This window comes from Periplaneta americana, chromosome 4 (genome assembly GCF_040183065.1).
Source record: "Periplaneta americana isolate PAMFEO1 chromosome 4, P.americana_PAMFEO1_priV1, whole genome shotgun sequence".
NCBI classification, from domain to species: domain Eukaryota; kingdom Metazoa; phylum Arthropoda; class Insecta; order Blattodea; family Blattidae; genus Periplaneta; species Periplaneta americana.
Genome location: NC_091120.1, coordinates 188,143,656 through 188,158,126, shown reverse-complemented (window position 1 = coordinate 188,158,126; position 14,471 = coordinate 188,143,656). Strand labels below are relative to the sequence as shown.

Here is a 14,471-nt window from a genome sequence, read left to right as displayed (position 1 = left end):
ACCTTTTAACGCAATAATGGCTGAACGGATTTCGATGAAAATTGGAATATAAATTAAGTTCGTTGTAACTTAGATTTTAGGCTATATGAAATTCAAAATACGTTATTTAAAAGGGGGGTTATAAGGGGGCCTGAATTAAATAAATCGAAATATCTCACTTATTATTGATTTTTGTGAAATATGTTACATAACAAAAGTTTCTTTAAAATTGATTTCCGATAAGTTTTATTCTATATAAAATTTTGATAGGACTGATATTTAATGATATATAAGACTTTTAAAATAACAATACAATACATTTTCACCGCCGCCTCAGATTATAGCGTTGTTGTTCCTGTAGTAACTCCTATGTGCAAAATATAAAATTTTTGAGTAGGAAGAAAAAACACATATATTCATTCTATGGCAATGGTAGATAGGAGTTCGTGAATTCTTACATTTTCAAAGAAAGAAATATAATTATATATCACTATATAGCCTATGCTGTATCACTATTTAAATTATTTGAAGGGTTCAGAACCATAGTGGGCCAAGCGCCATTTACTGAAGACGTAGAAAACAATGGTTCAAATTAAGTTATTACCATAATTCAATGGATACATATAGCAAGTAATATAAAGTTTACACATTAAAACTAAACGATATGTCAATCTTCATTAAACTATGGTTGCATATAATAACAAATAAGAAACATGTTAAAGGAATTGTCATTGCACCAAATGAGTGCTCTCTGGACCAAAATGATCGCATTTTAATTATTTAAATACAATTTAAATTAAGTAACATATTAAACGATTTATCCTTCTAACAAACACGAATGTTCCTGGATCAAATGTCCTATTTTAATTATGTCATTACTTTATATGTATTTTTAACGGGTGCAGCGGAGCGCACGGGTACGGCTAGTAATAACAATAAAATAATAGTAAAATAATAATAATAATAAAATTAAAATAATAATAAAATTAAAAAAAAATAATAATTTATTTAATCTGCCAGAGCTAAGACCAGTAGGCCTTCTCTTACACCCAGCCAGTTCATGGTCTCTCCGTCACTGGCAGTACACTGTGCATAGATTTAATAGCTTTCAAGGAATCTACAAGATCTGGATTCATAATTGATCCCACTGTACGTTTCGAAACTAATGAGGAACAGCCAGCAGAAGTGGATAAGGGAAAAAAGAATATCTACAATCCTACCATTCCATATTACCTCAAAAGTACCAGCTAGAAGAGCTTGAAGGTATCGGTCTTCTGGTTGGAGCAAGAGGTACCGCTACTCTCTTCACGAAATATGTGTTTAAGAGGCTTGGAATACCTACATCTATTATTCCGATTGTAACTTCAGCTACATTGAAAGGATCAATTGCTCTCCTGAAGCATCACCTATCACCTATATGAAACCAAGTTCATTAGCATTCTTTACTTTTTTGTAACACTTACCTCTCTAAAACTAGGTTTATTTCCACCAATCACAAAATGTATTTGCAGCTATGTACTTGTAGGAGTTTCATTGTCAAAACAGAATTAATGGTTCACTGAACTTGTAAACATTTATATGGTTAAGTACTCTTTGTCCCTTGTAGCAGCTCACGAATAGTGAGAAGATTTCTAAATTTCCCATTTTTAATTGAATACAACTGACTTACAATAGTTGTGACAATATCTAGATCGTAAAACAACATGAAAGTGAATAATGAAAGTAAAAGTAAATAATGAAAGTTAGATAAGTAATGTTAGTGAGATAATAATAAACATTGATAGGTAGTAGTAGTAGTAGTAGTAGTAGTAGTAGTAGTAGTAGTAGTAGTAGTAGCAGTAATAATAATAATAATAATAATAATAATAATAATAATAATAATACGATGAAAGAGTAATGGAACGGAGAAAAATTCTCTCCGGCGCCGGGATTTGAACCCGGGTTTTCAGCTCTACGTGCTGATGCTTTATCCACTAAGCCACACCGGATACAACCCCGACGTCGGACAGAATTGTCTCTGATTGAGTTCCAACTCTTGGGTTCCCTCTAGTGGCCGCCCTCTGCACTACGTCATAGATGTCTATGAACGTAGGACCGAAGTCCACACATGTGCTGAGGTGCACTCGTTATGAGTGACTAGTTGGCCGGGATCCGACGTAGTGCAGAGGGCGGCCACTAGAGGGAACCCAAGAGTTGGAACTCAATCAGAGACAATTCTGTCCGACGTCGGGGTTGTATCCGGTGTGGCTTAGTGGATAAAGCATCAGCACATAGAGCTGAAAACCCGGGTTCAAATCCCGGCGCCGGAGAGAATTTTTCTCCGTTCCATTACTCTTTCATCGTATGATGACGCAGAATATCTGCATGGAAATATCATATGTACTTCGGTACATTGAAATAATATATAATAATAATAATAATAATAATAATAATAATAATAATAATAATAATAATAATAATAATAACATTTTGAACATTTGCTCTAATGAACATATTGCATACAATATTTCCAATTAAGAGTAATGTTTCCCATCTGTCAACTGACTTCTGTGTCACACGGTATAAAAGAGAACAATCACTAGGATCTCCACTGTCGAAAATAATTTTTCTGGTAACGATCGCCAGATCGAAGTACAATTGCAAGCTCTTATTCCATGCAATTCCATCAGGGTTATAGCACAGTCTAGTATATAGTCACGAATCTCAATAGTAGTAAATATGCATCCATGGATAGTTGCTAACCACTAGGATCGCTACTATCGCCTCATTACAGACAATGCGAAAGAGTACCAGCACAGTCTATTGTTCCTAGCAACCTCAACAACCCAACCTTCGTGACTGTATATACTAGACTGTGGTTATAACGTGATTTCTTTTGTAGTCGTTAGATGGCAGCATAATGAAACTGATAAAAGTAGTCTTGAAAGTGCATCACGTTGATCAATCTGCTATATGCGATCAGGAACCTAACCAACACATTCATTCGTGGCGGGATCCGGTATTTGTGAGAAACCTGTCCAAACGTCACTTGAACAATTTGCAACGTCGTGTAAAATATAAACATTCCTTTAAATTTTATTTTCCACTCACATTTTGGTGTCATGAGTTTGTATATTACGCCTCGTTAAATTTTCCTGTTTACAGCACATTCTTCAAGGACGATACCAAAGACTTCTAATAAGAAACTGGTTTGCACGGGCAACGGCTTCGAAAGGATTATTTTTTATTTTTCTACATTATTTCACGACGCTTTATCAACAGCTTAGCCTAGTTTATTTAGCGTCTGAATGAGATGAAGGTGATAATGCTGGTGAAATGATTCCATGGTCCAGCACGGCAGCATTTGCTCGTATTGGGTTGAGGGAAAACCCCGGAAAAAGCCTCAACCAGGGAACTTGCCCCGACCGGGAATCGAACCCGGGTCACCTGGTTTCGCGGCCAGACGCGCTAACCGTTACTCCACAAGTCTGGGCTAAAAATGAGTTGAGTGAACTCGCATGAGATGCGAGTCTCTCTGAAAGTAATGCTGAGATTTTAGTATCGAGTTTGCATCAATAGAAATTACTGTAATGAAATATAAATATTTAAATTTAACAGAGAAGAAGCACGCCTGTTCACAGTTCTTAGGCTCCAATCTATACTAATAATAAATCTGTACCGGTAGCCGAAATGTTTCTGGTAATTTTCGATTTTCCAAAAATAATTGGTCCTAACATATATAATTAATCACCCTGAAACCGAAAATAGCTTTTTTGAAATTTTTGTTTGTATGTCTGTCTGTCTGTCTGTCTGTATGTTTGTTACCTTTCCACGCGATAATGGCTGAACGGATTTCGAAGAAAATTGGAATATAAATTAAGTTCGTTGTAACTTAGGTTTTAGGCTATATGGCATTCAAAATACATTATTTAAAACGGGGGTTATAAGGGGGCCTGAATTAAATAAATCGAAATATCTCGCTTATTATTGATTTTTGTGAAAAATGTTACATGACAAACGTTTCTTTAAAAATAATTTCCGATAAGTTTTATTCTTTGAAAAAGTTTGATAGGACTGATATTTAATGAGATAAATGAGTTTTAAAATTAAAATAACTACCATCCAAGGCCGTGTAATGAATAAAAAACAAATGACTTGGCCTGTAAGGGGCTTGGACGGCAACAATCGAAAGCTATGAAAGATAGCCTACAGATAATGTTTCTGTATTTGTATGAAGTAATATCAGAAGCTAAATTAATCGATTTGTATAATTAATTATTAATTCACCATTGGAAAGTGTAGTTTCTCTAGATGGACATAATGCTATAATGTTATTACAGTAACTTCTGAGTGAATCGAGGGCAGGTAAGATTAAAATAGCTTCTTATCTACAGAAAACTTGATAGGCTATTCTGTACATTCGTTTCCTGTATTTCCGAAAATAATTTTTATGACTAAATGAGTGGTCTCTGGATCAATATGATCGCATTTTAATTATGCAAATACAATTTAAATTAAGTAACATAATAAACGATTTATCCTTATATCAAACACGAATGTTCCCTGGATCAAATGTCCTATTTTAATTATGTAATTACTTTATATTTATTTCTAACGGGTGCAGCGGAGCGCACGGGTACGGCTAGTACAGCAATAAATTACAAGGCGATTGTGAATGAAATGTTGTCATGCAATGAAAAACTGGGTTGCAAAATGTCGTTGTATATTTCATTTCTTCCATGCTTATCTCGACAAAGACAATAGTGTCTTCATATGTTATGTTGTACTATTTAGATATTACTCTTATTGTTTTATGTTTTTGTTTGTGAATGGTAATGAAATTCATCAATGCCTATCACATTACACCATTCAAGTAATTATTTACTTAAAAATTATTGGTTTGACTAGTTTCTGGAATATAAGTATATTTATTTCGTGAATGCTTTGATACCAAGATGCGAATGACTTACCTAAAAAAACTAGAGCTAAGTATTTTTGTGGATAGTGATATTTTATCACGGGAAGCAAATCGTATACTTAGGAATAAAAAGAGAGATTACTTGAAGGAAAAACTGAATGAGGTAGGAAAAAATAGTAAAAATAAAAACATAAGACATTTATATAAGGGTATAAAAGAATTTAAGAATGGATATAAGGCAAGGGTAAACGTGATCAAGGATGAGATTGGTGACTTGCTTGCAGACTCTCATTCAATCCTGAACAGATGGAAAAACTATTTTGGGCAACTACTAAATATACATAGGCCAAGTAGAAATGATCGGGACGAAATTTAAATAAAAACTGCTGAGCCAATAATACCCGAACCGACACTTTCTGAAGTCGAAATTGCGATAGAAAATCTGAAAAATTATAAGTCTTCAGGTATCGATCAAATTCCAGCAGAATTAATAAAAGGGGGTGGAAGCGCATTATCTAACGAAATTTATAAGCTTGTACTTGCTATTTGGGAAAAGGAAATTGTACCAGAACAATGGAAGGAGTCCATAATCGTACCTATCTTTAAGAAAGGGGACAAGACTAACTGTAGTAACTTTCGAGGAATATCAATTTTGTTGACGTCGTACAAAGTTTTGTCCAATATTCTTTTGAGAAGATTAACTCCATATGTAGATGAAATTATTGGGATCATCAGTGCGGTTTTAGGCATAATAGATCAACTATTGATCAGATATTTTGAATTCGACAGATATTGGAGAAAAAATGGGAGTATAAGGGCACAGTGCATCAGTTATTCATAGATTTCAAAAAGGCATATGACTCTGTTAAGAGAGAAGTTTTATATGGTATTCTTATTGAATGTGGTATTCTCAAGAAACTAGTTCGATTAATTAAAATGTGTCTCAGTGAAAAGTACAGCAGAGTCCGTATAGGTCAGTTTCTGTCAGATACGTTTCCAATTCACTGCGGGCTAAAGCAAGGAGATACACTATCACCTTTACTTTTTAACTTTGCTCTAGAGTATGCCATTAGGAAAGTCCAGGATAACAGAGAGGGTTTGGAATTGAACGGTTACATCAGCTGCCTGTCTATGCGGATGACGTGCATATGTTAGGAGAAAATCCACAAACGATTAGCGAAAACACGGAAATTTTACTTGAAGCAAGTAAAGAGATAGGTTTGGAAGTAAATTCCAAAAATACAAAGTATATGATTATGTCTCGTGACCAGAATATTGTACGAAATGGAAATATAAAAATTGGAAATTTATTATTCGGTTGACAAGCTTTTGTCATTCAGTCTGCTGTCAAAAAATCTGAAAGTTAGAATTTATAAAACGGTTATATTACCGGTTGTTCTATATGGTTGTGAAACTTGGACTCTCACTTTGAGAGAGGAGCATAGGTTAAGGGTGTTTTAGAATAAGGTGCTTAGGAAAATATTTGGAGCAAAGAAGGATGAAGTTACAGGAGAATAGAGAAAGTTACACAACACAGAACTGCACGCATTGTATTCTTCACCTAACATAATTAGGATCATTAAATCCAGACGTTTGAGATGGGCAGAGCATGTATCATGTATGGGAGAATCCATAAATGCATATAGAGTGTTAGTTGGGAGGCCGGAGGGAAAAATACCTTTGGAGAGGCCGAGCCGTAGATGGGAAGATAATATTAAAATGGATTTGGGGGAGGTGGGATATGATGATAGAGACTGGATTAATCTTGCTCAGGATAGGAACCAATGGCGGGCTTTTGTGAGGGAGGCAATTAACCTCCGGGTTCCTTAAAAGACAGTAAGTAAGTAAGTAAGTGTTATTTTATCATCTTATACTCAGATGAATCTGAAAAACCTAATTTGATGTCATTTACACACTTCCAATAAAAATTCGTTGACCAGTGTAATCTGCTGGGTTAGTATCTAAAGATCTTGCAGGTCAAGTTACAGGAAACTGCCCAATGATAACACGACCACCAGAACAATCAGAAGCGAACAAACTGGTTATCATGGTGATGCAAAAATCTCATTTTTGTGCAATAAGCCAGTTCCAAAATTTTTAAGACTGCGTAGGAAATGAAGAAAACGTGAACAACTAAATTTACCTCTTACTTTTGAAAAAACCTGTATATTCACTTGTGTGTCTCAAATCTAATCCTGATAGAACTGTATTCAGACACTCTACATCATACCTGCACAGACAGCGCTCAACGAGCGGGAGAGCCGTGTTTACCGCTCGCCAAAACGGAGAGGAAGATACGTCAGAATGTCATAGATTTGCTATAGGTAGAGGAGAGGAAAACGACCACTCAGCTATCTAGTGGAGTGCAGTGTGTAGGCCTATTCTCAGTAACTGTTTCACGCTGCTTACCTACTGCTACAGTACAGTATGGAGGAATCTAAAAGATTAACGTAACATTTAACATTTAACGATTTACAGCTCGAACTTATTGATCTTCAATGTGACCTAAGGGCTAAAGATCGTTTGAATAATACTACTAGCCTGGTTGAGTTTTACAAGACTAAACATTAGCAATAATATCCACGACTACACAGGCTGGCTGTGAAAATGATTGCTATGTTTGGCTCAACATTTATATTTGTGAGCAACTGTTTTCTATAATCAACTTTAATAAAGGCAGACATCGAACATCTGTAACTGATGTTTCATTATGATCAGTAGGCTACTGTTCCTTGCAGCTGCCAACAGCATAAAACCTCGTTTTGATGTACTGATGAATAAAAATATAACAAAATGGTATTGTACATTTAAGTAGCTATAGAATTTCTATTATTTCTGTAAAATAAATATTTCTTTATTAATTAATAATAGTCCAAGATAGTTTTGCAAACACTGAACGGGAATTCATTTCATAAACACTCGTAATAGTACTTCCTTTCGTGTATATTTTGTACGAGATCACCCCTTCTTCCAGTCCACCCTTATACAGAGCGCAGCTAATATCTGCATCCGCTTATGAGCTGTGAGCCGGCTCGGAGAGCGCAAACCTAGTGCAGGCCTGGTCTACACTTTAGTGTAGCGCTTAGGAATTTTTAGAAAAATAAATATCTCTTATGAACATCAGTGACGCACGCACAGTGTATGTACGTATAATAGAAGGCTATGAATAAGTACAAATTGGATGAGGTACCATATGCACATAATCTTTCTTCTTTTAGAAATTAATTTAATTAGGAATGCAGATTGGAATTATATTTGTAAGACATACACATTACTGAACTGAGTGCCATGGTTACACAAGCTTATTCCTTTGTCTAACTAGCAGGTGGCCTTGAAAATAATATGTTTGCCTCATTACATGAAATATATTCCAAAGTATACTTTCGAAATAACAGGAAAATTACAACACAAATCTTTCGGTGCATTATGACGACTCAAACCTACAGGGTGAACCGTAAGTAGGCCTAATGTAATTTATACATCTTGATTACACAACTTTTAACACTGTATCACTTCGGAATATGTATGATAAGACTTTCCTGTGTTAAATTTCAACGTATCTCGTTTACATGTTTCGACCTATTTATGGGTCATCTTCAGAACTGGTAGTTGTTGGTTTTGGCGCCAATTTTTCTGTTTCTGTTCTGTTACAACGAAGCCTAACATAATAGACAACATAATACGTAAGACAAAACATAATCACAAAAAACATAAGAATACAACACAAACACAAGAACACAAAAAATACATCACACTAACATACGAAAACAAAAACACACACAAAATTGCAACCTCATTCAAGAAATTAAATTACAACATCGCATACAGAACAAATAATACTCTACAAAAACATCAACACACAAACAACACAAACAAACAAATACAACCACACAGGCGTATACAAACTCAAAAGTAACACCTGCAACAACTTCTACATAGGACAGACAGGCAGATCGTTTCAAACACGTTACAAAGAACACATCACAGCCATAACAAAATTACAAAACACCTCCACATATGCAGAACACATCACAAATGCTAACCACACCCACAGAGAATCAACACAGATATGGAAATACTACACATCCAACCAAAACACCAGAAACTAAACACACTAGAACAATATGAAATATATAGACACAGAAAAACACACCCCAATGAAATTCTCAACACACAATTCAATTTCAGAACACACACACTCTTTGACTCTACACCATACCACAGGAACACACCCTCACAGGAAACAGAACAAGAGGCGCCAAGACCAACAACGACCAGTTCTGAAGATGACCCATAAATAGGTCGAAACATGTAAACGAGGTACGTTGAAATTTAACACAGGAAAGTCTTACCATACATATTCCGTAATGTAATTTATTCTGATCGATGATTCCTTTAGTAAAGAGCAACAAAAAAATTAAATACCATTTTTCTGTTTTTTGAATATTTTTCCAGAAAAATGTGCATTTTAAAATACATGAATTCTGCGATCGTGCAACGCTGTATAATCAGTAGAGAGTGCACGTTAAGCTGTGTTACTCTTAACAACCCCTTCATCTGGTTTGTTTTGAATAATGAGAAGGAAGTCATTGCCATGTACATTGTTTTTTAACTCGTAATAAAAAAATACAGATGATATACCGTTTAATTATAGGGTCGATTTCTAAAACACGGACGAAATCGTGGCTGCAAACCTCGGCTTCTAAACCGTGATCGAGGTCTGAACCCTTATGCGATTTCTAAAGCGAAGTCCAGACGTAGCTTGAGAAGAAATTGAGGTTCGTGGGTTTTAAATATGGCAACGCAGCTAAGAATCGATTTTTATTCCTGTACACAGTCGATATTAGAACAAATGAACATCGCGATTGATATTTTTATTTAATTGCAGTAATCACATTCTTTTGTTCTCAGCTAAGGTATTGTTATATTTACTAATTTACAGTCCATCAAGAGGTGCAGGGACTAGGCACACAAGGAAGTATTCAGCGAATTGATATCATTGCCATTAAGAACAACTCGGCATACATTCTCGATCCCACCATCAGATTTGAAACACATGCAGATCAACCGCATGAGGTGGACAGTGAAAAGAAACAGATCTATGAACCAACAATCCCGTTCTATAAAGATAAATATAGCCTGTCCCACATTGATGTAATAGGTCTGATGGTGGGAGCACGAGGTACCATACCCTCCTTCTTTGCCAACAAATGTAAAAACCTGCGGCTAACACACAGCATTGTGAAGGAAATAGTCATTAGTGCCCTCAAAGGATCGGTTCAGAAATTAACAAATCATTTGTATGGGAGTGATAATGGAAATTTCAAGTTATCTTAACCGATGGCTGTAAATTGGTTTAGATATCAATCCCAATAAATCCGTATTATTATTTTTCCCGCGATATATCTGATGACATTTTTTTCCCACTTTCTTAACTGTAAATGAGCACAAACGCTACTTAGGTGTACATTTTTCTGAAATTTTCTATATTCGATTCTCTAACCGTTTCAAATATGGCCTATATCATTTTACCTTTTAGGTGTGTTTCCAAATTAGGATATGTAATACGCTTTGTCAAATCTGGAAACCTTTTGATAAGGGAAGCAAAATTTATATTATATTACTAGCCGTACCCGTGCGCTCCGCTGCACTCGTTAGAAATAAATATAAAGTAATTACATAATTAAAATAGGACATATTTTGATCCAGGGAACATTCGTGTCTGATAGAAGGGTAAATCGTTTAATATGTTATTTAATTTAAATTGCATCCAAATAATTAAAATGCGATCATTTTGGTCCAGAGACACTCATTTGGTGCAATGACAATTCCTTTAACATGTTTCTAATTTTTATTACATGCAACCATAGTTTAATGAAGATTGACATCATTTAGATTTAATGTGTATATTCTATTTTATTTTTATAGGTTTCTATTGAATTATGGTAATAACTTAATTTTAACCCTTGTTTTCTACGTACTCAGTAAATGGCGCTTCGCCCACTGTGGTTCTGAACCCTCCAAATAACTTAAATTATATTATATAATATTACATATTATATTATATTATATAAACACAGAAACATTCTCTGTAGGCTATCTTTCATAGCTTTCCATTGTTGCTGTCCAAGGCCCCTTATAGACGAAGTCATTTGTTTTTTAATTCATTACACGCCCTTAGATGGCAGTTATTTTAATTTTAAAACTCATTTATCTAATTAAATATCAGTCCTATCAATTTTTTTTAAGGAATAAAACTTATCGGAAATGATTTTTAAAGAAACGTTTGTTATGTAACATTTTTCACAAAAATCAATAATAAGCGAGATATTTCGATTTATTTAATTCAGGCCCCCTTATAACCACCCTTTTAAATAATATATTTTGAATGCCATATAGCCTAAAATCTAAGTTACAACGAACGTAATTTATATTCCAATTTTCATCGAAATCCGTTCAGCCATTATCGCGTGAAAAGGTAACAAGTATACAGACAGACAGACAGACAGACAGACATACAAAAATTTCAAAAAAGCGATTTTCGGTTTCAGGGTGGTTAATTATATATGTTAGGACCAATTATTTTTGGAAAATCGAAAATTCCCAGAAAAATTTCGGCTACAGATTTATTATTAGTATAGATATACAGGGACATCATTTTATTTTTACTAACATTTTTAATAATAACTTGCCTATACCTCTGGATCAACGCCGTTTGCTACCCCGTTCCACGACTGGAGTTCGATGATACTGGCGTAATATACAAACAAATCACTTTACTAGGTATAGGAGGGAAGAAAAGTAGTTCATCCATTTACGTAAACTAGGAAATATTGCGATTTTGAGTTTGATAATTTTCATTAGGTTTTTGTTTAATCAAAATACAGTACAGTATTAACAATGAGTGTTTTTACTCACGAACTGAGCTGTCCATGTGGACGTATTCATTATGCAGTGTATGTTATACTGTCTACAGCACATTAGCGTACAATATAGAGAATGAAGTTAAATTGAAAAATAATCATAATATGGATATTTAAACACATTTTTTTAAATTGTGGCAGTTCAATTCGATACAGGCTTCAGTTCTAATGTGCATATTATCGCACTATAGACTATTGTACCTAATTCCAATTACCAGTTTCGTTCTTCGTACTGGTAACTCATGTTGAAATAATTCCGTACGCACTCTATAAAAGGGTACCTTACGTACTGTAAACTCAATCTTCACTTCTGCCCGATCCGAAAAGATAAAATTACTCAGACACGCTATCTACTGTCCGTCCAAGTGGTTAGCCTATGTCGTAGGGTCGTAGAAAGGGAGGAAATTACGTGACAGTTAATTACTTAACAAGACCCTTTTATTTAAATTATTTTAAACAGTTGTATAATATTACGTAGACGTCCAATTCCTAACAGAAATTAATGTTCTGAGAAAGGAGCTAAGACAGCCCAGCCACTAGCTGGCGAATAAAAGCTGGTGGGGGAAACCGGGATGCGACGTAGGCAAATGGACGACAGTACCTGTGCGAAAATGATTCAATATTGAAAGCTCTTTCGTCACTGGAAAACGCGAACATATTTTTGGAACGTACTGTTTACTATGACTGTAAGGCTACTATAACTGTATGTGCGGTCTTGGATCTGTGTGGAGGAAGGTTGAACTTCATTAGTAGAAGGGGTGGGAGTGAAGTACATTAAAAAATTCAGGTACAATAAAAATTGAAGTAAAAATAAAATGATGTCCCTGTACAAATAAACCTTATAACCAAAGCTCGGAACTTGGGGACTTGTGTCTTTGAACGTGGCTAAGCGACCGGACTTCAATATCAACAAACTCCCGCTTCCAGCACAGAGGTACTGTCAGGTCTGCTATAAAAGTGGTTCCTGGCTGGAACAACATAATGATAATATTATGGTAGGTTGAAAGAAGTAATTTTATAGCATATATATAAATAAACATGCAAAATACATCAAATTTACAGTTCTGCTCTGTACATTTCATTACAGTGTATGACTCCATACATTCGAATATTTTTCGAATCCATACCTTCTTCGTCTGTTAGTTAAACATGATTTGAAACGAAAGAAATTTATTTCCACGGCACATGAAGTGAGGGGAGCAAAATTAGTTTTTTTTATTTTATTTATTTTAACTAGCTACCTAATGAATACAAATTACATTTATAAAACAAAAATGTTTCTAGCCACTACCGTAAGAGCCAGGCTCGAGTACGGTGTGGTCTTAGTCAATAATATAACATAAAATTTACAAGGACACTTTACTAAATACAGTAAGTAACTTAATTCAAACCAATAAATACAACACAAGAGCAAGAATAAAGAAGAAAAAGAAAAAGAGAGAAAAATACACATTTAATATAAATTGACAATTCGACAGAAGCCAGTGATATTCAATAAAAACAAGAATATAGAAGACAGAAATAAAAGGTAAAAAAAAAAAAATACATTTGTTAATATTATATTATATCGTGGATAATTTTACAAATTTATTTTTTAAAAACTTCAATTTTAAAAAATTTCAAATTTAGAAAATGGTTTGTAATTGTATTACAAAGTCTTAGGCCGAAATAAGGTATTGAATGTTTCCACTGTCACTGTTTCCTGTTCGATTTTCAGTAGTTGCTACCTGACCTCGTATGTGAGAAAGATAAGTATCCTAAATTTGTCTCGAAAATAGTTTTCAATTTCCATGTCACTACTAGGGAAGGTTCAACTACGACTTGATCCATGGCTGTGGACGAATTTTCCACCGATTTATGGGACTTTAATGTATTTGAATGAATGCCCGTTTCCAATCTCTAGTTTGTGTTTGACACAAGTTACAAAATATAAACTCTCCATTCGAAGAAAATAATGTATCTCCTCAGAATTCCTCCACGAAATTCTGTACCTAAATTTTAAGAAATATATTTTCAAACGTATACAATACCCATTCGAATAATACGTATTTTCTTATTTTCAAACAGACCGTTTACCTCTAATTAATTATCTGAATGTCATTGGCTTCGACACGACACAGTTTCCTCGTCCGTCTTCCTGTCATTTGATGTGACCGCTTTCTTAGTACACACGACTGTCCCTGAGCACTTGCAGCGTGAGCTTTGTGTACGTTGTACCTGTAACCTTACTCATGCACACGACACACAAGTCCCCAAGTTCCGAGCTTTGCTTATAACCGAAAATGTTATAATTGACGCAAACACTTAAAAAAAAAAAAAAACAAACAAACAAACAAATAGTGTAATTTCATAAGTTAACGAGGAATTCCTTCCACTCCAACATATTTTTATCCCCTGGAATGCTTTTGAAAGCGTGGATATTCTCATCTCGTTACAAATTGCACCTTAGGAAGTTTTGAGAGAGAGTGAGAGAGAGAGAAATTCTCCATAGAACAGAAGGATAAAAGTCCCCATTTTTTCTTATTGGTAATCTAAACAGGATCCGCTAGACTTATTGCCTGCCACGCTACAAGTTGAGTCATGTTAGAACGACCTCCGTACCCGCCGCGTATGATTAAGGCCGATTGGAGGTCCCGGAATTTTTCCACGCTCGTTGTACGCTGTGCGTCACG

General features: G+C 34.8%; 1 protein-coding gene and 1 non-coding gene across 2 annotated transcripts in view; one reads left to right on the top strand and one right to left on the bottom strand.

The window, feature by feature from the left end:
* LOC138698532 (high-affinity choline transporter 1-like) overlaps positions 1-14,471 on the bottom strand; it is a 152,067-nt gene that overhangs the window by 85,587 nt on the left and 52,009 nt on the right. The gene's annotated exons all lie outside the window — the stretch shown is intronic.
* Positions 2,217-2,288, top strand: TRNAY-AUA (transfer RNA tyrosine (anticodon AUA)). Its single transcript has one exon. It is a non-coding gene; the product is annotated as a tRNA-Tyr (tRNA).